Here is a 23,879-nt window from a genome sequence, read left to right on the forward strand (position 1 = left end):
TTCTTGTTTGCTTCTGCACCTTGTTTCTGGTGCTGCAACCCCCCAAAAAAGGCACTTCTAACCCTATTGAAACAGGTAATACTGGGAATGCTGCAGAAGATTTCCAGTTCCTGGGAATGCCACCACTCCATAGTTGGCAAGACTGAAACACACAGCGGAAGATCCACAGTGGGTTTCCAGTTCAGTTGTTTAACCACCCTGCTTCAGCTGCCCCTGCTTAGGGGTTAGTCTCTCTTAACAGCCAGACCTTTTTGGACACGTTCATTGTTCCCTCAGTAAATCCCAGTGAGGTTAGAGACTGAAGCTAGTTCTGACCTTGTTTTTAGTATTAAATATATGGGTAAGATTGTGTATTCTGAACAGGATGAAAAAAAAAATGAAGAAAAATATGATAAAGGCCAATTCAAGCTGTAAGCATTTGGGTTTGAACCATGCAAGTATGGACCATTTGGTCACTTTTATACCCAGTAATCTGGAGTAGATTTACATGAAGTCTTTGAAATGAAGAAATAATTTTAGAACTATTCCTTTTTTTTCCTAGCAATAACTATGATGCTATGTACAGCCATTACATTGCTGCAATCTTACATACTTCTGCTCAAGTTATTGTCTCTAAATTACTGCCACTGAATTCAAAGGGACCACATGAAAGTTACGTACACAATTATTTGTGGGATTCAGAGCTTTAACATGTCCTGTAGGGCATTAGTCTGTATCAAGAACTACTGAAATACTGAACTTGTTTGTGGACTTTTGAAAACAGAAAATGTTATTGCTTAATTGCTGATGCATGGCCAGTGTGTCTGGACTCTGCAAGATAACTGTCATTTTTTGAGACAATGGCTACAATATAATTTCCAAAAAAATCTCATTCATTTTATTGAGGGGAAAAAAAGGAAAGAAAGAAAAAAAATAAGAACAAAAAAGACACCAAAGCTTAGGGAATGTCATAGAATAAGGCCTCTTTTCTCATGGTGGACTGCAGTAATTTACGCAGTCCTTTTAGAATTAACAAAAAGGGCTTAAATCAAGATGGTACACCCTACCATGAAAAGGTCTGGGTTTTTTTACTGAATCAAGCCTTAAAGAGCTCAATTTCTCACTGAAATGCTCCATGGAATCTTAACCAAAGGCACTCATGCACCGACGGGGGCAAGCAGGTACAGACACCCCCTCAGCTGCTCCTGAGTTCAGAGCCTGGCCAGCGGGCACGCCACGGCCACGGGGATGGCCACAGTCACCCACGGTCACGGCCCCTGTGCCGCGCCTGGACCCATCCCCGGTTCCCTACGCGAGGCTCCGGGCTCGGGCCCTGGGCCCTGCCTGCTCCCGAGGGCGGCGGCGGCCCTGACCTGCGGGGGCCGGGGGTGGCTCTAACGCCTGCCGCGGCTCCGGGGCACGGCACAGCGCGGCCCCGCGGCTCCCGCCACCCTCTACCCGCCCCCACCGGGCGCCGGCGGTGCGAGGGGCGGGCCGGGCCGGCAGGGCGAGCACCCAATAGGGACCTGCCTTACTGTTGCCACGCGAACGGCGGCGGCTCTGCCCAATCAGGTGCGAAGGCTGTTGTTACTGCGGCAACAGCGTCCCGGCACAGGAGGGCCTCGAAGAGGTGCGGAGCCGGGCCGGTACCGGTGGGCGCCGCGCTCCCGCCCCGGGCCGCAGGTAACGACCCGGGGCTGGGGAGCCCGGAGGCCGCCGCAGCTTTGTGTGGGGACGTGGCCGGGAGCAAGCGGGGGCCGTCCGGGCGGAACAGCCGCGTTGCGCCGCCGTAGCGCCGAGCGGGGCCTGGCACAGCGGCAGAAGGCCCGTGTCGGGGCCCTGTTCGTGAGGGCGGCTGGTCCCCGTGGGGCGGCTAGCGGGGCACCTGCCTCCCTGCGTGAGGGAGGGCTTTAATCACTTATTAATTAATCACCTTATTTTTCTGTCGTCTAATAATAAGCACAGCTTGAACCAAGGCAGAAGTGCTGTGTGGTTTTCTTTCACCAAACTGCTTTGGAGGCTGGAGTCAGGGACTGTGCTGGTACAAGGGCTTGCTGCAAGGGTGGAGGGAAAAGCGCCTCTGAGCTTCGTGCTCTGTCAGGGTGAGGCTGCAGGTTTGGTCTGAAGAAAATACAGTGTGGCTGTCATTTGGTCATTCTGATTACCAGAACATGCTCTAAGTTGAGCTATTGTGACAGACTACCGGCCTGTAAAAGGTCCTGCACTATAAAACCTCTCTGTTTCAGGTACTTCACAGAAAAGGCGAAAGCACTCCTGGCAAACAGAACTGTGGAATAAACCACATGTAAACCAGATTCTTCTTTATCAGGGGCAGTTAGGGATGGCCTCCCTCCTAAGATAATTTTTCTTTCTTTACTCCCCTTAAACGTAACAGCAGAGAATTTCAACAGCCACACTGTATTTTCTTCAGACCAAACCTGCAGCCTCACCCTGACAGAGCACGAAGCTCAGAGGCGCTTTTCCCTCCACCCTTGCAGCAAGCCCTTGTACCAGCACAGTCCCTGACTCCAGCCTCCAAAGCAGTTTGGTGAAAGAAAACCACGCAGCACTTCTGCCTTGGTTCAAGCTGTGCTTATTATTAGACGACAGAAAAAGAAGGTGATTAATAAGTGATTAAAGTGTCCACACTGTGGACAGGGCAGTATAGGAGGCAGACTGTGTGCTATTGAACTTCCTTGTTTGATGTGTTGCAGGTTGGCTTTAACTTTGGGGGAAATTCTGCTTTTGGGACACAGTGTTACACACTCCCTGAGCTCATAACATATAATTTTCTCTTTGCAAAATAAATGCACATCCTGTCGGTTATCTCAGTCTTGAGCTATTTTATCAAATCTTGGAGTGGAAATTTCTGTATTTGCTGAAAAGCCTCATTTGCCATAGCAAGAAGGTTATTGCTACAGATTAGAGTGGTGCCAGGTCCCTGCCTGATTTGTCAGAGGTATGCTTCTGGCTGTACCACCTTGTTGGATAAACACAGGAACAAATGAACATGCTCAGCCACTTAAATAACATTAGACCTTTTAAGGGGCAGGGCTCTTGGAGGTGGTTTGTCCATGTAAAAGACACACATGCTGGAATCCAGAAAGCTCTGCCTTAGTGTGTCACACAGGACAGCTTACATACAGGAGAGGATGTCATATCTAAGTGATTGCTCATTCTTTCTAGAGAGAGATTTTATGTTTATTTGCTTCTGTTTTGCATTTCCCATAAAGCAAGTGCTACTACTGTTTTCCCTGGATTGAATGGAGTAAGGAGAAAACTTCTTTGGTCGCCCACTGAGTAGGGTGAAGACTGGCTCTAGGTAGTTGATTCTTCTAGCATCAGCCTTTCCCACCCCCCATGCCATGGAATGAAAATAGGGAGAAGTAACAACTGGAAACTGAGAATATATTAATTAAGGATTTCATAAGTGGAGTTAGGGAAGTAAGAAAAGGCAGGCAATCAAAAGACACCATTTTACAGTGGATAGTCTGTGATCTGACGCCAGAATTTTTCCTGTGGCTAACAAACACTGGTGAAGGTGCCAGGGTGACTGGCCCTGTGTATTGGGTGTAGGCATCAAGCTGTTGGTAGCAGGAGCTGCAGAGGCAGCCTCTGTGAGGAGAGGCAAGGGGCTGCCCCTTGCCAGATACAGCTGCTTCCCACCAGCTCCAACAGACCCACTGCAGGGCAAGGCGAGCCCATCAGCTGGGGCACATCTGTGAAAGCATCTTTAAGAAAGGGTTAAAAAAAAACCAACAAAAAAGTGCACCACAGCTCTGTTAAGAGAGAGAGAGAGAGAAGGGAAGGGAAGAAGTGTGAGAAACTGTCCTGCAGATACCAAAGTCGGAGAAGGAGATGTTCCAAGCAGCAGAGCGGAGTTGCCTGCAGCCCCTGGAGGAGGTCATGGTGAAGCAGGTATTTCACTGCAGCCCATGAAGAGAAACATGCCAGACCAGATATCTACACTGCAGCCCACAGAGAACTCCATATCAGAGCAGGTGGGCATGCGCTGAAGGAAGCTGCAGCCTGTGGAGAGCCCATGCTGGAACAGGCTCCCAGCAGGAGCTGTGGCCTGTGGAGAGGAGCTCATGCAGGTGCAGTTTGTGAAGGACCGCAGCCAGCAGTCCTTCTGACTGGCCCAGACTGGAGCAGGGGAAAAGTGCGAGGAAGAAGGAGTGGCAGAGAGGAGCTGTTATGGACTGACTGCAACCCACCATCCCCACCCCCCTGTGCTGCTCCAGGGAGGGGAATAGAAGAGCTGGGAGTGAAGGAGTGAAGTTGAACCTGGGAAGAAGGGGAGGGTGGCAGGAAGGTGTTCTAGGTTTTTTGTCTTTGTTTCTCACCATCCTATTCTATTTTTAATTGGCAACAAATTAAATTAATGTTCCCCAAATCAAGTCTATCTTGCCTGTGATGATAATTGGTGAGTGATTTTTCATGTCTTTATCTCAACCTGTGAGCTTTTCCACATTGTTACCACCCCCTGTTCTGTTGAGGAGAGGGAATAAGAGAGCAGATGTGTGGGCATCTGGCAGCCAGTCTAGGTCAACCTACCACACCATGGAAGCCTCTGGTAGCCCATTTCAGATCATGCAGGAACTTAGTCTGGTGTGGCTCTGCTGCCGGTTGTTCACTATAACCCCATCATGAGAACAACAAATTGTGTTAGAGCCATAAACTGTTCACCCTTCATCTGCGTGGGGGATTTCATAGCTTTAATTGTTCCCTGACAATTGCAGAGACTGGCACTCTTTCAAGGGGAATAAAATGAAATAAAGGACAAGGTTACAGTGATCCTTTTACTTTAGGTTACATAAAATAGAATGTATTAGGCTTTAAAGAAAAAGAGCTAAGAGAAAATGAAGGTGAGACTTGCTGTCTGTCTTGCCAAACACAATACAAAATCGTGAAGCTTTCAGATATATTCAGATATATATAAATAGAAAAAGAATTCTATTCTAAAGCTTTATTTATTCTTCCAAGAAAAGAAAACGATGTAGTCCCATGGTTCTGACTGAAACACTGTAAGACATCCTCATTATTCTGTTAGAAACCGCCTTCTACATTTCTATCTAAACTGGCCAGAAATATGTTTATGCCATTTGCAAGAACATCCATCTTGTAACTATAGTGAAACACGCCTCAGATGCAAGAACTTGGTATATAGACACTTGGGAAACTCTTATCAATTAAATTATTGAAATGAGAAGAAATGAGGGGCAAATCCCTTAGTGGCTATAAATGCTGTAATTCTTCTGAAGATGGGAAAGCAAGCAGAGCTGTTCTGATTTATGGTAACTGAGGATCTTGCCCTCATACTAGTAGTAGTGTACTTAAAAATATAAGCAATGGATCTGATTTATGACTTTTTATGCACCAGCGTGAATTCCAAGTGAAATATAAATCAGGAGCTATTCAGTGCAGGTAAGTTATTCTTGATACAGGCACTGATATTTTGCAGGTGTAAATGCAGTGTAAGTGGAAAGAGAACCAGGCTCAGTATCTGATGAAAGTTCAAATTTGATTATATGAGTAATCTTTGACTTTCAGTGTATGGACTTGTTATGGACTATGGACTATTTCTGCAGGGTCTGTGAGAGGTAGCTAAGAAAGGCAAGCTGACTGTTAATAGACCAGATGCACATACATTTCTACCAGAAAATGTCTAGAGTCCACAAAAATACCAGTTGCACTTGGTTTTTATGAGTACTTCAGAGCTCCAACCCAATTTTCTGGAGTCAAAGAAAGCTTTGCTAATGAAGTCAGCAGCAGCAGGATGTGCTTCTACTTACCATACTGTTTTGTAGCCTAGCTAACAAGCCGCATAGCTGTTGCTGCCTTAGAGGTTGCAATGGTCCTTTTGCCAACAAATTGATTTAAATATGTCTGCTGAACCTGTAAAAAGGGTATAGTAGTAGTGAAAGGTCTGTGAATTTCCCTCTGGCTTGGGCATGATACAAATAGCTGGCACAACCCCCCAGTACCTGAGATAAAGCTTGGTGGTGCCTGAGGAGGCAACGGCAGAATCGGCTTGCGTTTGTTTGTTTCAAATACACTTATTGTCTGCCTGTATTTATGATAAGTTAGATCTTGCAGCCAGAACCCATTCATTTGAGCTCTTGGCCTCTGAGAAATGGACCCTCCCTGTTTATGGTTTCTAGGGAGCCAAACTTGCATGGTTGCCACTGCAAGTGTTTCAGCCAAGTGACTGTAGTAATGGTGATGCTTAGCCATGCATCAGATGAAAAAGAAAAGGTTGTTTTCCACCTGAGTGGTGGAGAAAGAATGCTTGGAGGCTAATTTCTTTTAATGGATGACTACAGAGCTAGGACATCTGCCAGGGGTTACTGCTGTAGAAGGGCTATGCTAGTAAGTTAAGTGTGCTTGTGACTGTTTCTTGGCACTGAGGCCAACTGGCATGGCATAGCCCATGTCCAGACTGTTAAACACTTCTCAGCCTTTGAAACAGGATGGCTGCATGCAGACTGCCCATTGGGAATGGTTCCTGACCAAGCTAACTCCTGAAATGCACCCAAGAAGCTGCTTGACTCAAGCTCGCGTTAAAACCCAGTCAGAGATTATTCTAACAATTTGAGCATACAGAGGATGAAGATGCAGTGCAGTACCCAGCAACTGCTTAATTTGCCGTGTGTTAAACAGCGAGGATGTTCTGCTCAGATCTACTTAATTTCAGTTTGATAACATGAAGATGGCTTAAGTTATCAGAAAGGTGGTGTTCTCCCCTTCCTGCCCTGCGTTCTCCCTAGTAGTCCAAAGCACTGAGCTGGGTAATGACAACTCTGAGTGTTTGAACTATGGTGGGTTTGTTTATTCATTTTGGACGGGCTTGGTTTGGGGCTTTTTTTTGTGGGGGGAAGATGAAGAAGGGCTTTTCTATCTGTGTAAAATGCTGCACAGTGCTGCATTTTTGCTAGATGACTAGTGAGTCTTGCTCTTGTCCTGCTGTTTTTCACTTGGCCCTGCAATGTCTGCTTTATTTTACTTCTCAACTCCCTTTACAGAGAATTGACTGAACCTCCTTATATAGCTTTTGTCATTTGTTCATAGCATGCTGGATTTTCAGAAGGCTACAGAACTCATAGAATTCCCTGTGCTAACATTTGCTTTCTATACTGTGGTAATTGAATGGCAGGAGCACAGTGCAATTGATTGGCACGTGTCAGAGAGAAGAGGAAATGCATTCTACTAGCTGACTGCCGCGCAGTCTGGGGAGAAACCAAATTTCTAATTATGTTTGTAACAGAGGAAACAGGGCCTTTTAAAATCTTTCCTTTGAAGTGTCTGATTGGGTTAACTACCTAAGTATCCACAGAATTACCCTGTGATCCCGTGCATAAGACTGCCAATATTTGAAAGTATTTTTGTGACTAATGACTGTAAAATGGCATGGAAAAGATTGGGTGATAGTACCATCGCCTGGATCACCCTTATTTTATTAGCACTCAAAACACGTTCCACATGGGCAAAGACAAATGCCCTATCAGACCTGAATAAGCCCCAGGGTGGCATCTCCCATCGGTTCGAGTGGTAGAGCATAGTCGGCTCTCAGCATTCCTACCGGGAGCTCACATGGTGGCGTTTGCAGTCGCAGGCGCTGTTCAAGCTGTATGGTTGCACAGAGCAGATGCAGACCGTTTAACATTGCCTAGCAGGTCACCAGTGAGCCACACTTATGGAACTGTTGCATATGCCATGCAACACTATCTTTGTCTGATTGTTATTTTCCCAGTTAGCTCTTCTGTTTACACTTACAGTATAGTTTGCCTCAGATTTCCTGGTGCAGAAAATTAATAATAGCTCTTCATAAAACAGACTAATTAGTGTAATGAGCTGGTGTCTGGTACATGTATTTTTCTCCTGCAAAAGCCTAAAAGTCTAAACAAACAACTAAGCAACTGTACTGTTTAATAAAATAGCAGGCTTTTTTAACTAAAAGGTTGTGTTTTTAAAGATTTTTAGAGTACTTTAATGTGCATAGCCTTCAGTAATGGCCAAAAACATTTCCAGAGATAATTCCGTGTTATTTGGTAGAGGAGTTAGTCTACCACTCTAGTCTACTCTGAACTACACATCTGAAAGTGCTGACATAAGAGATAGTATCCAGCACAACCACAGAAATTGTGAACTCCGCTCATCTGGCCACTGTTAGTGAGCAAGAGTTATCTCATTCAATATTTTTACCAGCAAATTAGATCTCATATCAAGAAATCAGTTTTTGTCTTTCTTGTTGCTGTTTGCCAGCCACGCTGCTTCTTTTTGTGTCTCATATTCTAGCATATTTTTGTAGTCCTGTTTTAAATCCAGGGGAGACCATCGCCAAAGTGACAACTGCAGAAGAAGGGTGCCTTGCACCCCTCCTCTCAAGGCATGACATTTACCCCAGGACCTCATTCTACACAAAACTGAGCATAATTGCGTGACAGCAGGCAGCGCTCAAATCAACTGCAGATTTGTACTGAACTCTAGGCATTCGCAGTCTTGGGACTTTAAGTCAAAATCCTTCTATTGCTCAGTGGACGAGTACTGTGTAACTTGTAGGTGGCATCATCTTCTGAATTCTTTCTGTCTGTCCTGGTTTCAGCTGGGATGGAGTTAACTTTCTTCTTAGTAGTTAGTACAGTGCTGTGTTTTGGCTCTGATGTGAGAACAATGTTGATAATCGCAATGAAGTTTTTAGTTGTTGCTGGGTGATGTTTATACTAAATCAAGGACTTTTCAGTTCCTTGGGCCCTGCCAGCAAGAGGGCTGGAGAGGCACTGGGAATTGGGAGGGGACGCAGCCAGGACAGGTGACCCAAATTAGCCAAAGAGGTATTCCATACCATATGACGTCATGCTGAGTATATAAACTGGGGGAAAAAGAAGGAAGGTGGGACATTTGGCATTATGGGATTTGTCTTCCCGAGTAACCGTTACGTGTGATGGAGCCCTGCATCCCTGGGGAGGGCTGAACACCTGCCTGCCCATGGGAAGTGGTGAATGAATTCCTTGCTTTGCTTTGCTTGTGTGCGCAGCTTTTGCTTTAACTATTAAATTGTTCTAATCTCAACCCTTGAGTGTAATATTCCTTTCTGATCCTCCTTCCCATCCCTCTGGGTGAGGGAAAGTGAGCAAGTGGCTGCGTGGTGCTGGGTTTCTGGCTGGGGTTAAACCACGACACTGTCCTATTGCTTTCTTGGGGTTCAGTGGTGCCTTTCAATGTAGCGAGCTGTAGCAGGCAAGAAGCCCTTGCACTATTTAGGATTTGGGGTCTATTTCCCTTGATACTTGGAGAGAAGTCATCTGTCACAGATACACCATGTTTGCTGGATCCTGTGGACATGAACAAAATCAGTCTAGTTCTACTAATGGAGAAAGGGTGGAAGAGGGAGCCACGGCCCTTCTCACCCAACTCTTGTTCCTCCTGCTTGCATATGAGGAAACAGGGTCTTCCTTCCCTTCTCTGAAGTCCACTGGAACTTGAGAGATGGCCTTCTTGGGGCTACTGTCTCACTTATGTTCTGAAGTCACTACAAGATCACTGGTTCCAATTATAACACATTACCAGATTTGATATACATCTTATCCTTTGGGAGCTCATTTGAAATGATTTACCAGGGAAAGCTCATTTTCTGGAGCACTAAGATTTATAGTTTGTTCCAATCAAGTAAGAATTTGCTGTTAATCCCAATGTGGACATTCCTCTTGCAAGTAATTTTTAATTATTATCATGCGAGGCTTCCTCCATCATGGTTCCTGTCACTTTTTCTCTTCTCCCTGCCATGTAGGTTTAGATTTAGGGTCAGATTCATTGTAGGAGTAAGCTGTGACAGCTCTATTGATTTCACCAAAGCTGTATCCAGCTGTGAATTTGAATGCTTTCTTTTGTCAGAATGGCTTGAAGTTGAAATGAAATGTGCAAGGCGTCCATGATTGTATACTTTCATTGTAAGGAAGAGATGAGCATAAGAAAAAATTTGGCTCTCATAAAACTGCAGCAAAGCTGTAAATAACAAAAAGCTGTATTTTGCCATCTTGTTTTTTGTAAACAAAGCTGCTTCTGAAGGCAGTTACATTTTGTTTAAGAGCAGATCCTAGATTAAAGTTTGGAAAAAATGCCTATGAACTAGCCCCAGTGTTCAGACTTGTGTACAAAACCTCGTTTGATTCAAGTAGAAGGTAATTAAATCCTCATAACTGTTGCTGAATTTGGCTCATTATGAATCCAAAAGAAACATCAGGCCAAATCTTTTGGTCTGTGTTTAGTTCTTATTCAAGTCTAATGAGAGTCAGAGGTGTCTTAAGTAATATAAGACATCGCTGTACACTACATTGCACTGTCAGGGACTTCCACTCTCCATTGCTGGTGATATTTTTAGTGGGAAAGGGGCTGGCATGTGCAAAAATACTTACCAGCTATAGACTCCATATACAGACAGCGAACATTGACCCCACTACTTCTTGGTATCTCTAACCGAAGCTCAATAACTAAAAAAAGTCCCTAAATTTTACAGGGCAAAGAGATCCTCTCTGTAGTTTGAAGTGGGAGGTCTGCTGTGATAGAACACATCTATCCATTGTAACTTTATTTTATTTATTGTTTTTTAACTTTTAGATCTTAAGTGGGTATTCCAACTTGCTGTTTTGGCTGTAGTAGCAGAAAGAGAAACCCTAGAATCTTTTATTTAAATATTTACCATTGTGTTTGGTTATTTATTGCTTTCAAATCAGTGGACAAGCAATAACCAATTTACTTGAATATTTTTGGGAATGAACTGATCTGTATTGAATTCTGAGAAAAAATATGTGATTTTGCCAGACTTAGGCATAGCTGTAAAATATATTAGGCATCAGATACTCCTATGAGCTCTGTCCCAGATCCCGCATTATTCTCCTGGGACATTGGGCAGATCTTGCTTCAAAAGACAGCTGAAAAAGATGAGCTGAAAAAAGCATTTCAGGTGCTTGATGTTGGTCAGACCCTGAGAGTCACAAAGGGTGGATTCAGGGGAGTGATTGAAATCTTTCATCTAATAGAAGCTGAATTTGATGCTGTGCTGGCAGAGGTATGCTACGTCATTGCTGTTCATAATCATTTAGAAGTTGTTTCTATTTATGTCAAGAGTAAAATTTCAATGGGAGCAGGTTCCAGACCAATATTATCAAAAAGATGCTAGACATGGTCAAAACCTTCTGTTCAAGTGAAAGTCATAGAAAACTTGCAAAAGTAAAGAGCTAAATTTGACAGTTTAGATGTCTATATAAGGATTTTGTCTGTGTAGTGTGTCTCACTGTTTGAAAGAGTTGCCATTTACTAGCAGTTTTTTAGATTAAAACAAAAAGATCTGACAGCTTCAATTCATATACATGGTGGTGTTATAAATATGCATACATTAGGTTGTGAACTCTGAGTTAGAGATCAGCTGGTTTTTGTCTGCCTGGGGAGTTTCTCAGCTCACTTTTGGTATTTGCTACCTTATAAACCATCGTCAGATTGGACTTAAAGGAACATAGGGTGTTTATATGACATCAAGACTGACATTTACCAAAACTAAGGGAGGATTCTGACGTGCAGCCTGCACCGGCATTATTGTACACTTAAATTTCTGTCCTGAAAGTGTAGGTGGCTAAGTTTTATATATATATATATATTATTTTTTTCTAATGTACTTGAGTCTTGTTTGCCTGTTTAATTTGGGTGAGCCTATCTGTTACATTTGCATTTTAAACTGTAACGAGTTAAGCCCATTTCAGCTACGATTGCTGTTAAATTCTTTGCTAATACTGAAGTATCATTAGGGAGACACATGAAGTAGTCTTTTGGAACAAGAGAAGGATGCATCAGAGAATGAATATACTTTCATATATACGTGTGAGAGATCATAGAGCTAGAGAGTTGAGAAATCTTTATCTTGCAGGATGGAAAGACATGTAGGTTGTAACTTTTTTGGGGAGGGATTTACCAGATATTAAATTAATGTTCTGCTTAATTCTAGACAAGTTGTTGAGAGTACACAAAACAAAACCAAAATTATAAGAGAAATCCGTTTTTGCTGTTTAAGAGAAGAATAAGTAATGCAAATGAAGTATTTAAAAAAATCTGGTATCACTCTAGGACTTATCCATGTATATCGAAATACAGATCCCAAATATTGACACAGTTACTGGGCCATATCTTGACTTCCTGTCAAAGTTCACTAAAATTGCCAGAAGTACCAACGTGCTCAGAAGGTAAGTGTTCCCTCTTATGTAGTCAAATTGCTCCTAAATTGTAGGCAGTCATGAATCACTTGTGAATTATCTAGCTCTCAAGGCAGAATCTAGCTGCTAATGTGAGCTTCTAGTGTCATAGAGATACGATATGCTTTCTTCTAAAATCGCTTTTTCTGTATGTGTAATTGGCATAGTTGCCATAGGAATGTTACCTGATTGGCAAAGGGAAGGGAATGGTCTGCTAAGCCGCCAATCTGCTACTGGAAAAATATGAACTTTGAAGACTAGTCAGTCTGTTCTCTAAGTTAACAATGAAAGTTGTTGTGTATGAAAGAAATTATAACTGATTGTTGAATAGGGATTTGAAAACATGCCACTTGGCTTGACATGTCTTTAAGTGAAACACAGAAGCTAAGCCAAGGGACCCAGTAATGGGAAAGTTATAATGTTTCAGGATTCAATCCTTTAGGATTAAATAAATTGCATTCATCTTGGTTTCCAGTGCAGGTAATTTTTCAAAAGTAAAGTTGAGAAGACACCAGCTGTGTGTGAACTGGGATTGATTTGGATTCTTACCTTCAGTGAAGTAAAATGGAAAATAGAGCCATACTCTATGTAAAAATAATAATATCTACATACATACACACATACAACCCCCACAGCTGCCCCCCCAAATCTGTGCTCTCACAGTAGCTTTCTTAGTGGAGCACTAAATATTTTTGACACCACACACCTTCCCCACCCCTCCACCCCCCCACCCAATAAAATATAAAGGGTGAAATTCAGCAGGGAAATTCCTTTTCCTGCAGTTTGTCCTGTGGGTTTGTATGATCTGGCCTTCAATAAAGAGTTGCCTCAAAAAATATTCTGTAAATTCCAGACCAAGTTTGTTCCCAGCAAGTGCAAAGCTAAGAAAACTCCCAGACAAAGAGAGAATGAGGGAGTGTAATACTGAGGATACAAAAATGGGATTAGGACTTTGAAAGGAAGCAGGAGGAAGAAGAGGAGCAGCAAAAGAAAAGAAGAAAAAGGGAGGCACCTAAGCCACTTTCTCCCAGAGAGACAGGGGAGCTTAAAAAATTCTAATTAATTAGTGAAAACTAATTAAATAACAAATGAGGGATCTTTCCTGGAATAAAAGGTTAATCTTTTCTTTATTACATGCAATATAATAAAATGGTAAAGCTTTTTGTTTGCTTGGGGTTGGATTTTCTTCCAGCGTTCAAAGAGAATATATAAAACGTTACTCTTGATTTCCTTTTAAACTTACTAAAATGTGGAAAGTAAGCACTGCGCTTAGACCGTGCTGTCCTTTGGCCGGCTGGTTTGTTGGGGAACTTGTCGGAGAGCATCTGCGATTACCGGAGCAGAAGCGCCGGTGGGTCGGTCGGAGCTGCCGGGCACCGGCGGTGTGACTGCACCACGGGAGGGCAGTGCAGGTGCTGTTTTCTGGCAGGTTCGGTGGCAGGCATTGTCAGAGCTACTTTCCCTCTGTAAAACTCCAGCAATTCCACTAAATTCAGAGGCTGAAATGATGGCAGAGCTTGGTTTCTAAGACTTGATCCCACAAATACAGCTATGAATAAAATTGCACAAAGCTTTTCAGAAGCAGTTAGTTAAGGCTGAAAGCAGAGAAGGATGTGCAGAGTGGAATTTGGCACCTGCAGAAACCACTAGTGAAAGTAAACTTGTCCAGTAGATAACTCTGAAAATGACCTGCTCTGGTGTTTGATGCAAGCCAATAGGATAAAGAAACAAAAGTAAAAGCGAGGCAATGTTTTCAAATTTTAAAAATAATTTTAGAAGTTACCGGTGACAAACGCATCTCAGATTTGTGCTGGGGGAGAAGGGGACGAGGAGACATGCCTGTTGTTCTCTGGAGAGTATCTGATAGGAGCAGAGGAGGGGGGACTACTCTGCCATCCCAAGGGCCAGATCAAGTTGCTAGCATCCCTCTGTATCCCCTATGGCAGCCAAAAAAAGAAAATCCTTCAAGAAAAAATATTTTACACTAGCAGTCATCGTGGTTGTGGCAGAGGAGCAGCTGTTACATTTCTGTTCTGCTCAGAGATCCAGCTCTGTGATGGTTTTCTCTAAAAGCAGTGCAGGGCTGTGAAGATTAGCCACAGTGAAGGCAGGAGCAAGCCACCTTCTTGCATTTGTAGTTGTTCAGATGCTAAAACAAGACTCTCCCATTGATGTCCTTACAGTGGTCTTCAATGGTACTGTGATGCACTTGTGGTTTCTGTTCATCAATGCACTCGTGTTTTATGTTCATCTAATCTTTTTTATTATATTTATTTTCAGATTGAACAATGATCCATGGTTACATTTTTGTATGCATGCAAAACCAAATTAGCCACAGTTGCCAACCAATGACATTAAGTTAGCTGGAATCCCTGCTCAGGAAGAAAGTATGTTGACCAGGGTGGTAACAGAAACCACAGGCTGGGGTAGTAATTCATTTCAGGTAAGTAGAAGATGCTCTTAATGTACTGATATCACTTTAGTAACATGTTTAAAAGGATGTTGCACTGTTGTATCATGAATATCTGGTCATACTTGTATGCTTAGGATTTTTTTGTTGTTTCGCTTTTTTTAATTATGCTGAAGTATTAAGCAGTATTTTGAAAGCCTCTCTAATCCGCAATGTGAATCACTTACAGCATCAAAACCATAAGCACTCTTCTCTTTCAAGCAGTCTTGCAACAAATCTCTGATGTAGGACTGGCACAGTCCCACTGTGATTTTACTTCTTAGTTACTAGATGCCTTGTGGCTTGAGTAACAATACTTACTTAAGAAAGTAGACTCTCCAAGGCTCTCTGCACGATTTTTTTTTTAAAATAGAGGAGGAAGTGGTGGTGTGAGTCTGGGAAACCTGGATTTTTATTGTTTTATTTTTGCACAAAGTGAGCCATGAAAATCTGTTTATAAACATCATGATACTTTATTATATTTGGGCATTTGCAAGTTAACCTAATGTCATATATCATGGCTAATAGTAGTTATTATTTACAAGGACACAGAAGAGTATTCCATGCCTTCTAGAGTACTGTGTGACAGTCTGTTGGCTCTACCCTAAGACTTTTCATAGAAGAAGAAATACATTAAACATAACCTGATATAAATTCCAAGGAAAATCCAACCTCCTGCTGTGCTTGGCATGGGCTTGGCCTGTAATTTGGGAGGGGGAAATAAAATCTTTCTGATTTCACAGCTGTTATTGCACCTCAGGGCTGCAGCAGTATTTGCAACGCATTTGCTTCCCTTCCACTGAGTAGGACATCTGAATATATCCTCACTCTAGTCTGAATAAAATATTAACATATCGCAAGGCTGTTAGGACAGATTGTATCCAAGACAATCTTTTCTCGCTGTAGAAAAGCCTATCAATCATGACTTGGTATAGTTGTTATTAATGTCATAGCTTTTATTCATTTGGCTATACGCAACTAACTGAAGAGTAGCATTTATGTTTTCGTGTTAAGCATTTCCTATCACAAAAGAAATGGCTGTAATATCTTCTTATTATAGAATTTATAAATTGAAAATATCCTCCAAAGTCCTAATTAGAGGTATATTTAATTTACAAGGTTCTTTGTTATTTTTTAACAGCATTGTGAAATAGAGCTGTTATGTATATTTTATTATATTAACAGAAAAAAAATCATTAACTTAAGGCAAGGTTACTGCTGCATATATATCCCAGGAACAATTCAGTTAAAGAAGCATTGCAAGATACGTAAGTGCATGATGTACACAGATAATTATTCAGATACGCTTAAGAGTTCATGCATTCTTTTAAATATTTATCTGCAATATTGCAATGGCTATTCCCAAGCCAAACCTTATTCTGCTTCAGTTTGGATGCACATGATCAGTCAAGGATACACTTATATTCGTGACTCTGATTGGGTTTTGAATTTGTATGTGCATGTTTGGAGAAAAAAAAAAAAAAGAAAAAGTTCCTAATGTCCTCAGTATAATATGGAATAAAATTTTTCTCCTTGTATAGGCAGAAAGCCACATTTGGACCACCAAACACACATAGCTGTATTTAGACAACATAACTACTATAAAGCCCAAGATCAATGTGGTGGGTTGACCCTGGCTGGACACCAGGTGCCTTAAAGCTGCTTTATCACTACCCTCTTCAACTGGACAGGGGAGAAAAAAATATAATGAAAGGCTCATGGGTCAAGATAAGGACAGGGAGAGATCACTCCGAAATGACCATCACGGGCAAAAGAGACTTGACTTGGGGGAATTAGCTTAATTTATTACCAATCAAATCAGAGCAGGATAATGAGAAATAAAAACTAAAGCTTAAACCACCTTCCCTCCACCCCTCCCTTCTTCCTGGGCTTAACTTCACTCTCAATTTCTCTACCTCCTCCCCCATGAGTGACGCAGAATGGGGGTTACGGTCAGTTCATCACGTTATCTCTGCCGCCCCTTCCTCCTCAGGGGGAGGACTCCTCACACACTTCCCCTGCTCTAGTGTGGGTCCCTTCCACTTGGTGCCATCCTTCAGGAACAGGCTGCTCCAGTGTGTCCCCCCCACAGGGGTCACAACTCCTGCCAGCGAACCGGCTTCAGCATGGGCTCCTCTTCCCACAGGTCCTGCCAGGAGCCTGCTCCAGCACGGGCTTCCCACAGGGTCACAGCCTCCTTCGGGCATCCACCTGCTCTGGCGTGGGGTCCTCCATGGGCTGCAGGGGGTTATCTGCTCCACCATGGATCTCCACGGTCTGCAGGGGGACAGCCTGCCTCACCATGGTCTTCACCACAGTCTGCAGGCAAACCTCTACTCCAGCACCTGGAGCACCTCCTCCCTCCCCTCCTTCACTGACCTTGATGTCTGCAGGGCTGTTCCTCTCACATGTTCTCACTGCTCTCTCTGGCTGCAATTGTAGGCTTTTTACCTCCTTCATAAATACATTATCCCAGAGGCACTACCACTGTCGCTGATGGGCTCAGCCTTAGTCAGTGGCAGGTCCATCTTGGAGCTGGCTGGCAGTGGCTCTGTCGGACATAGGGGAAGCTTCTAGCAGGTTCTTACAGAAGCCACCACTGTAGCTGCCCACCTGCCCTCCCACCCTGCCTCCCTGCTACCAAAACCTTGCCATGCAAACCCAATACAATTAAGGAAAGCAACAGGTGGTTCAGAGCATCATCTAGTCAGTGAAGAGACACAGGGGAACCAAGATCTGACAGGAGGCCTTGGATTTCTCATCACTGCCCTGCACTTAGAAACTCTAGCCATGCTGACAGTTTACTTAACCAGGTGGTCCAGGGCTGACCTTGCCTCTCTTTATGAGACCAGTTATTTGTTGTATTTGTTGAAAGTGAGCCTTCCTGCCTTTGTAGTCATTCTTACTTGTTCAATAAAGTGTGGGTAATCTAGGAAAAGATTTTGAGCATTTCAAATGCCAGGGTAAAACTTTAAATTTAGTTTTGACTATAGAAGTCCTTCCATTGTCTCTAGCCAAATGTAATAATATGTTACTCCTGAAGGTCACTGTCTTGGGAAAAGCAGGTTTAAAGAAAAGATGAAAAAAACCCCACAACTGATCAAGAAAGAAAAGTAACAGCAAATTGTAGGAAAATGGCCACAATGTGTAGGATACACAGTGCTGCCTCCTAAGAAAAGAACAGCCTGGGAAGGTGGGCCAAATGCTGAAGGGAGGTGTGCCTGGGTATATAAATGATGGCGCATGAAAGGGCTCTTTTCTGCTGACTCAGTGAGTGTTCAAGGTAGTAAGGCAGCAATGTTGTTGGGGTATTTATGCACTTTATGTGCTGTGAGTAACAAGAACCAGAACTTTCATACCATAATAGAAGCCCAGACTCTTCCATGCATCTGGCCAGCTGATGCCCTGGCTTTATGCTTCTGCCCTAGTGCAGCAGAGACCTATTCAATAGAAGGCAGCTTGTCTTCTAAGCATGCAAATCTGCCTTCTTTTTCTTTATAGACTGCAAATTCACTGATGTGGCTGCTAGGACTCCAAAAATAGGGACAGGATTTGTTTCCCAGTAATACTTGCAAAAGGACATGGGACTATAGAAAGGATCCTCAACTTCAATGACACTGCATTCTTGAATGTTAAAAAAGAAAACTTTGTTCAAGACAAGGTTGCAACCTGCAACAGTTTTTTTTAATGACAATGAAAGGACTCTTCTGAAGTGAGTCAACCCCTCCAAATAGTAGTCTCCTTAAGAAAGGAATCCAGCAAGTATGAAAAAGAAAGAAATTCAGTTTGGTGGAGTGCAAAGATGGCTCTGTATTGCATGTGCACATCCATTTTGTATGGAGGTTTTTTACTCGTAGCTGGCTGGTGGGAGTGGGAATATTATGTTAGCTAAGTTCAGACCCCAACTGTTTCTCTTTAAAGATTACTGAAGTACTGGGATTGATTCACATTTACAATAAGGCCACTCATGTAAAGCAGAATGTAAAGAGGACTGAAAATTGATTTATTTTGTTTACTGATTGCACAAATTTCAAGGTCTCTGAAAATTGTTAATGGCTTGTAAAGGGCTATCAATATGAACAAGCATCAGGCCCATGTATCTTCCTCACTCCCCCTACTCTTATCTCCCCTCCCCCATTAATTTTTGATTTTATGTTTATGAGGATCTGAAAATAGTCTAATTCTTTTCTATCTGATTTGGGCCTATCTTTACCAGCTGGTAAATAGGAAATGTTCACTGTAGGAAGCCAATACTCTGCAGAGTGTAAACAGATGGAATCAATATAAAGTGACAAGTTAGACTGTGCTACTGAGAATACAGAGCCAAAACTAAGAGCATAACAGTCATGATACTTATTTTGTTCCAATTCATTTGGTACTGAATAGCACTTCATATATGCACAGCTGTGTCCTTCCGTTTTTTACTTTCTTTCTTCTGGTTTGATGATGACAATTTCAAAGAAAAACTTTAATTAAAGATTTTACACAGAATGGCCCAAAGTAGAATATAGGGAAAATGAGCACTGATGTGTTTATAGCAAGAGAAGAATATTTTTCAGGCATTTATTTTCTTTCTTTCTTTTTTTAACAAAACAAACAAAATCTGATGTATGTATCTCTCTGTGTGTAATATGCTAGATTGATAGATCTTTGCAGATTGCAATCTTTCATTTGGTCATGAGGTATATAACCATAGCTCTAAAAGCTTCCCCATCATCCTCTTTCTTACCCTGGTACCTTTTACAGCAGGGTACCATGAATGGCAGGAAATCTAAGTGTACATCTCTGTATGGGTGTGCTGGCTGACGGGAAGGGGACAGTCAAGCAGAAAGACTGCTGCAGACTGCTGTCAGACTGTCTTGAGACAGACTGGAAGCCAAGTGGCTGAGGGTCTTCCTTTTCCTGCCCTGGCCAGCTTGCTGCACGTGCACCTCCTCCACTCTTGAGAAGGGTGTTTTGGAGACTGTGGATCTGATGCAGTCCCTTCAGGGACAGTTAGTGGGGTGGTAAGCTTCCAAGCTGTCCTGTGTTGCAGGGTTTGCCTTGAAAGCACATCTGAGCTCTAGTTCTTTCACCAGAGAGAGTGCCAGGTGTTACAGCACGTGTTTTTCTTTACTAATTTATGCATTTTTGACACATTTTTCACAAAAATTGAAGAAGGCAGCATGTTTTACCACTCTGTCCTCAACTTATTCCTTGCAGCATATTTCTTAATGCTGCCATTAAAATTTTGTTATTTTGCTTTCTTGGCAAATAATAACCCCAGATTTCCCATATGTTGTTTATTAGGGTGACTGTATGGCTTTAATGAGGGGCAGCAACCACAAATTTGAACACAGATTTTGCTTCTGATCCTCATGTCAAGGGCAAGAAGCTTTTGTTTCCTGCAGAAGTAACACTGGATCTCTCCCAGTCTCCTCCATGCATATCTCCCTGGATAGGCAAGCCATTGTATCACAGCTGTGCAGAACTTCTCTGCCTCCCTATCCAGCCATCCAGCTGCCATCTCTTGAAAGCACAATTCTTGTTCTGACTGTAATGGTTGGGGCCTGTTTGTTTCAGGGATTCCCTATAACCTCCTTCAGACTCATTCAGCATCAGAAAGGAGGTATATATTGTTGTAGGCAGAATTCAGGAGTTTGGGGTGGGTAATGGGAATGCGTGAAAGCCACTTTCCAGATCTCCTTTGCACCATTGCCAAATACCCTGGGCCACCAAGCAAGTTCCATAAAGACTGGGAGAGGGAAGCAATGCATGGCGCAGGTGGTACCTTAGAAGCCCAGATCCATGGGATGCACAGTTGCAGGGAAAATGCCTCGATATACAGTAACTGGCAATACTTGTGTGGGTAGCAAAATGAACTTCAGTGATTCGTAGCAGGAAATCATCTCACAGTGAGCTGCGGTCTGCATAAGGGAGTGTCTGGAAATTCCTCCTGTTGCGATGCCTGTAGAGGATGTGTTTTCAATGGATATCCTTTGTGCTTCTGAAGTATAAGAAAATATTTAAAATATTCGTTGTCTTCCTTCTTCCCAAGGGATCCCCAAGTGCTTTACATGCATAAATGCTGCTGAAATGCAGTCACTGCTGGGGTGGGGAGCAGCAGCCAGCTGGCATGTGTCAGTGACAACAAAGCACGTTATGCCAAAGACACAATGGCAAGGCCCTGTGGTTGCTCAAAGTTCTGTGATATCACTAATACTCCAGAGAACAAACAGGAACATTGCTTCTAGTGTCTCTGCTGAAAGATTCTGATAGCATAAACTGGTTGGTATGTAGCTTATCTAACCTGTAAGGACAAATGGTCATATCAAGCTGGCAGAAAAATGTACCACTGGTGCCAGACACCACAGTATCCAAACGTGTGCTTCACTCATTAAATAATACATTTCAGTTAAATCTGGTTATAGGGATAAATTAATCAAGATTGCTGTTTTTCTTTCTCCATGAAAAGCTTGGAGTTGTGGTGGAAATGTTTTGGCAGTTGTGGCAAGGAAGAAAAATCCTTGCCTACTCTGGTGAATTCTAATCCTTTCTTTGAATCTGAATTTCCATTGATTTAGATCCATCACTATAGGAAAAGACTTTTTTAACAAACAAAAACTGTTTTTTCTTCTTCATGTCTTTAGCTACATAAAAAGCTTTATCTTCTTCCACCCTTTTTTGCCAGGAAGAGTTGCCAAGGACCAGTCATAGCTGCTTACTTTGGGCAACCTTTGCTTACATCAGTGGATGGTTATAGCCACAAATAGGCTATTCACTCTGCATAATTGCTCCATCGTGGGAGTACCAGACCTGGAATCTCAACTCTTTTGATGAAAACAAACAAGATATGAAATCCTGGCTCCATTCAGTTTGTATGCTTACTTTAAGGTCCAAGTTGCTGAGATTTTTGACAGACTTGGAGAAGACAGTTGCAATTGCTAGAATGTTAATATATTTGTCAGTTTGTCCCAAGTATACATTTTCTTTCAGCACCTAAATTTTCTTGGTCTTTTTAAATTTTTTTAAGTGAAGAAAAAAAAGAGAATGCTTTGGTATATGTAGAACAAATAATTCACTGATATTCTGGACTTCATTGATACTTATTAAATGTATACCTGCCTTGATCTTTGATATCTGGTTTCCAGCAAATCTTAGGTTTCAGTTATTGAAGAAAGATCATCCTCTTCCTTCTGTTCAAAATATATGAATCACATCTGAAATACATTGCTTTGTCTAAAAGAGTTTTGAAGTTTACTAGTGCCATTTGAAGAGGAAATTGCCTTAGACATTGAGTAAATTCCAAATACTCATTTCTTGTGGAATGTTATTGTAACATTTTCTACTGTGCCAGGGAAGTTTGTCCTGTATTATCAAAATAGGTATAAAATGACATTTTGTATTATATGTTAGCCAAGATTTCCAGTGCTTGCATTTGTGTCAGTTGTGTCATTACTGGTTTCTTGTTCATTGAGATCATTGAATTCATTGTAACTTGCAGATTGCAAAGGAAGTGAAAAACATTGTTGGGTGCTGCAGACTTTTTGACTACAGCCACGCAGGATGGATAAAGAGGCACACACTAAGGCAAATTCTGGAGATCACCTGTTTTAGGATGAAGGACTTGGAATTCAAAAAGTGAGTAAAGAGACAGCCATGATTTTTCTGTGCAAGTAATAATAACAATTGGGCCTTTGTGGTCTTCTGAATGACAGTGGCTGGAGGCAGCTTGCAGCAGGCTAATTTGCCAGTTTATCTTCCGTATGCAAGTTGTGGCCTTCAGCCTTTCTCTGAATAAATGGATGCAATAGTATGCAAGGATAAATATGTTGGTAATTCATTCTAAAGGGATGAGTCCTGCATGAGAATTCATCCTATTCAGCTTGATTGTCAGGATGGGGGTTAAGATACTAAAGGGGCAATGTGAGACTCTACTTGCTTGCTGTCTCAGATCATGATGTTGGGGATGGATGTCCTTGGCCTCGGACCCAGGACAGTGTTGAGAAGTCTACATGGAGATGCTAGTGTCCACTCCACAATGAAAGCTGAACAGAAGAGACAGTGAGAACCCCAGAGGCTCCTTCAGAGGAAGAAGTGAAAGGATTTCCTTACTCCATTTGTAAGAGGTGTTAGGATAGCCTGTTCCATTTCTTTGGCTGACATAGGATATACGTAAGTCTTTCTGAAATATTGTTCAGAAGAACCAATATATTGAGAGAACAAAGTATGTGTGCAGGACATACCTATGGGAGCCAGGACCTCCTCCTTTTCACAGCCAATTTGAAATTGTTGGCTTCTGAATGAGAAAGCAGCTCCCCACTCCTGCTGAGATCAGTGAGTGGAGAAAGCGGAGAGCTATTGCCTCTCACTGGATAAAAGACCTTGATAACCAGCTGACCACTGAAATATTGCTTTTGAAGAAGATAACAGCTCTCATCAACTCTGTTTCATGCTTTTGCTGAATTCCTGCAAGTGGTTTGGATATGGCTGGTTTTTTACCCATGGGGTAGAGGAATGCTGTTATTTGAAATAAAATGGTACCATGGTACATCTTCACATCCTGTGCAGCTTGAGGTGGTGAACACGGAGTTGTTGTATCCTGGATACTATGGTCTGCTTCTTCTCCCTTTAGCACGGTTTTCATGTGAAGTGATACAGTGAAATGAAAACTCAGAGGCTGCCTCCAAGTAGGGTGAAGCCAGAAAGCAAGGAGTGGCTTGATTCAGTGACCCAGTCACCTAGGTCTGGTTCACCAGGAACCTCAGAAGAAATGCTTAACCTTTTGGGGCTGTAGTTTGCACAGCTACATAAGGGAATAATAGTTGCTTACCTCAGAGGTACGATGTGAGCCTTGATTAATGTTTGTGTAGCATTTAGAAACTAGATTGCTCTGCTCTTTGATGGCATAGCAATGGCCAAGTATTAATATTGTGACTCCATATTTGCTTCAGATATGATGGTTCCAGTGCCCCTACTAGTTTCTACTGGCAGAAGTTGCTCTCTCAGAGCATAGGTTTGGGGATGGGAAGCAGCGAGAGCTTTGACTGCATTAGGGGTTACAGGAAGAAGGATGGTCCAAGCATGATGGGTAGGAGAGCAGATATCCAAGGAGTGTGTTCAATACTACCTTAGTATCTTTGCTGATGGGTTGCTGTTGAAATTGTACTTATAAGGCAATATGATGGAAATGTTGAAAGACATCAAGTGATGACATGCCTGTGAATTGA

At 42.5% G+C, this 23,879-nt stretch overlaps 1 long non-coding RNA gene across 2 annotated transcripts in view; it reads left to right on the forward strand.

Annotated features, from left to right (window-relative positions):
- The first annotated feature begins 1,592 nt into the window (after positions 1–1,592).
- LOC114014270 (uncharacterized) overlaps positions 1,593–23,879 on the forward strand; it is a 118,253-nt gene continuing 95,966 nt past the window's right edge. For both annotated transcript variants that reach the window (XR_008732644.1, XR_008732646.1), the window contains exons 1-3: positions 1,593–1,662; positions 14,502–14,664; positions 22,154–22,290. This is a non-coding gene — a long non-coding RNA (uncharacterized LOC114014270). The remainder of the gene's footprint in view (positions 1,663–14,501; positions 14,665–22,153; positions 22,291–23,879) is intronic.

The sequence above is a fragment of the Falco cherrug genome, chromosome 5, assembly GCF_023634085.1.
Source record: "Falco cherrug isolate bFalChe1 chromosome 5, bFalChe1.pri, whole genome shotgun sequence".
Taxonomy (NCBI): Eukaryota; Metazoa; Chordata; class Aves; order Falconiformes; family Falconidae; genus Falco; species Falco cherrug.